Here is a 3,276-nt window from a genome sequence, read left to right on the forward strand (position 1 = left end):
ATATGTGTGTGTACTAACTTGTATATATACACATATCTATAAATATTTTTCTAGGTAACCATCTGTATCTGTATTAAATTAAACATGAATTCTTACTGATGTCTTCAACTCGAATCTATTATCATTTAGATCATTCTAGCCTCTTCCCTTGCTGATCTATAAATTCCTACTTCAACAGCAAGAGACCTGGCTCTCCCCACCACTATCTATCCACATAATTATTCAATTACAGTACAGATGTATAGGAATACCAGAATTGTTAACCTGAACCTCCATGGGAAACAACCTTCTCAACTGGAGTTCAGTGCTTATGTGCAATTTCCTTTGCTTTTAGTCTTACAAACTCCATTCATTTCCAAAGTTACTTAGGTCAGCACCTTTCCCCACTCCCCCTTCAGTGCAATTGTTTCATATATTTATAATAAAAGTTAGATTCTCTTATTGCAGTTTGATGTTTTTCCTGGCATCCCACAACCTTTTAAATGATTTCTCTTTAATTTGCATATATTAAGGTTCACTCTATGTTGTAAAATTCTATGGCTTTCAACAAATGCATAATGTCATGTATTCACCATCACAATATCATACAGAATAGTTTCACCACTGTAAACACCCCTGTGCTTCCCCTATTCATCCCATGGCCCCCCTCCCTGGCAACCACTCATCTTTTTACTGGCTATAATTTTGCTTTTTTGGGAATGCCATATAATTGGAATCATACAGTATCAAGCCTCTTCAGGCTGGCTTCTCTTACTTAGAAATATGCATTTAAGGTTTTTTCATGCCTTTTTTGCAGCCTGATAGCTCATTTCTTTTTTTTTTTTTTTTTTCAAGTATCTACATTATTTATTTAAAGAGTTTTTTAAAAGACAGCTTGAATACAATCCTAGCTTATCATTAAAATATATATGTGTATTTATGTCCCAGAAAAGATTTAAGATATATAACTGTTGCTTACTATGTTATATTCTGATATAATTTTTAGACCTACAAATAAGTCTTTACTAGAGCAAATGAAAATATCACTAGGGTGAAATATTATTATAGAAGCAATAGAAAGTTGTAAAAATGAAAATTTCAGTATTCTATCGAATCATCTATAATCAAGACTGTCCCAGATATTTACTTTTGCACTCAAAATAGGAAAAATGTTCAAGTTTTAATACAGTTATGTAGATGATTGAAGGAAAAAACAGACACAGATAATTGATCCTTTTTCTGAGTTAGCAATAAAGCTATAGATACCTGGAAGTAATCTTCAGTGAGTAGGCCCTCTCATAAAGTCTCAATTTTCTTATGAAAGAAAACATGAATAATGAAAACTGCTAATTAAGGGAGGGGAAAATAGTAACGCACTCTCTCTGTATATATATATTAATTAAAAGGACCTTCCACATACTTCTTTGATCTTTACAACCACCCTTTGTGGCACAGATTTCAGTTATTCATTTCAATGAGGTATCTTCCCCATAAACACTGAGAGATGCCAAGAAAAGTTTGCTCTTGGACCTAATTTTCATGTATTCAAAGAATAAATACAAGGGAAAAATGTCCTTTTTCTAACTTCCAGAAATTGAATTAGATATTTCTTATTTTCAAAATCCATCCTTCATAGAGAAGACAAGAAATTTCTGAAGTCCACCTTTGGATTGTTTGGGGATTCTTTCTCACTAAGTAACATTTTTAGTTTAGAGAAGTGTTTCTTTGCTTTGCTTCCATTCTTTGAAGAGCATATGGGTGTTGACTGTCCAGATGTGGGTGTTCTGCAAATCAATGCTGGACTCTTGCCTTTGGAACCAACCATATCACGATTTACGTTTGCAGAATATAGAGTCTTTCTCCCAGGTGTCTTTGGACTGGGTTTCTTTGTAGGAGTGGTAGGATTGCTCTTCAGTGCTGATAGAAAGCTTCTACTTTTACCAGGACATTTAACTGTTCTGTTGCATGTTTTACAAGTAATCAACAATATACTTTTAGAGTCTTTGTACTTTTTCACCATTTTTGCTTCTTTAAAACTGAGTGTATAATTTTTTGCTTCTCGATGAAGAAGTTTCTGTATTTGGGGTGTCATTCTGGGCTTGGGTTTCAGACGTACTCTAGAGTTATCCAGCACTAGCAACTGGAAACAGTATGGACAAGTTTCTTCAAAAGTGCTTCTGTCATCTCCTCGCCGCTCTTCTCCCGGTTCCCCTCCAGTCTATCTCTTACAGGAGATAGCGGGCCTCGCCCGGGCAGCTAGCTTGTAGTTTCCGCGCTGCAGCCTCGAGGTAGTGCTTCTGCTTCATCGCAGCAACCGCCGCCGCTCCCACGCCGCACAGACGCAGTGAGAAAAGAAACAGCTCATTTCTTTTTATCACTGAATAATATTCCATTTTATGGACGTACCACAGCTGTAGTTCATTTTTAGTTGCTTTCTAATACATTAACTCATTTTCTATAATGGACATGTAGGCTGGTTTCTTTTTCTTTATTTCTTCCTTTGTGCCCCTCCATGAGGGAGGAGTATATATACTTCTCACTCCATTCTAGTCACATGGGCAAGCCAGATACTCTTGGGCAATGAAATATGATGAAGTTTTAAGAGCTATCACATGTATCTGTCTTTGCACTTTTTACTCTGCCATGAGACTGGCATATTCTAGATGGGGGCTGCTCCTTTAACTGGGCAACGTAAGTCACTGAGACTCATGGTTTTTTGTTATGCACATAACCTGGCAAAAATTGAGAATACATCCCCAAACCTCACCTTTATATCTTCTAATGGTATCTCCCCTGAATTGAGCTTTTCTTCTTGTTATATTCTATAATTCATTCAGTAGGGGGTTACACTGAAAGGATTTTGATTTTAATTTAATATCTTGTTATTTGAATCTGGATTGTCTAGTCAGTATTTATGACATAATCTGTTAAATTCTAAATCTGTGCTTAATTTTGGGGGTGGGTAATGAATTCCATAGAACTACACTAATACAGTAGCTACTGGTCACTTGAGGCAATTTAAATTAAAATTAATTAAAATTAAAAATTAAATTCTTCATAGCTCTAGCTACATTTCAAGGGCTCAGTAACCACATGTGACTAGTGGCTACCATACTGGACAATAAAAATATATATTTCCATCCTGAAGAAAGGTCTATTGGACAATGCCACCTTAGAGAATTTGTTGAAAGCTATATATGCACAGACATGCACAGATTCCATGAAACTAGCATGGATCCCAGAGTACCATTCCTTATTCTAGTCAGGGTCTGAACTTGAGTTAACTGAAAAAACTGA

At 35.7% G+C, this 3,276-nt stretch overlaps 1 pseudogene; it reads right to left on the reverse strand.

Moving 5' to 3' along the window:
* Window positions 1-641: 641 nt before the first annotated feature.
* LOC119539960 lies at window positions 642-2,285 on the reverse strand (annotated as a pseudogene).
* Window positions 2,286-3,276: the final 991 nt, after the last annotated feature.

The sequence above is a fragment of the Choloepus didactylus genome, chromosome 7 (assembly GCF_015220235.1).
Source record: "Choloepus didactylus isolate mChoDid1 chromosome 7, mChoDid1.pri, whole genome shotgun sequence".
Lineage (NCBI taxonomy): Eukaryota > Metazoa > Chordata > Mammalia > Pilosa > Megalonychidae > Choloepus > Choloepus didactylus.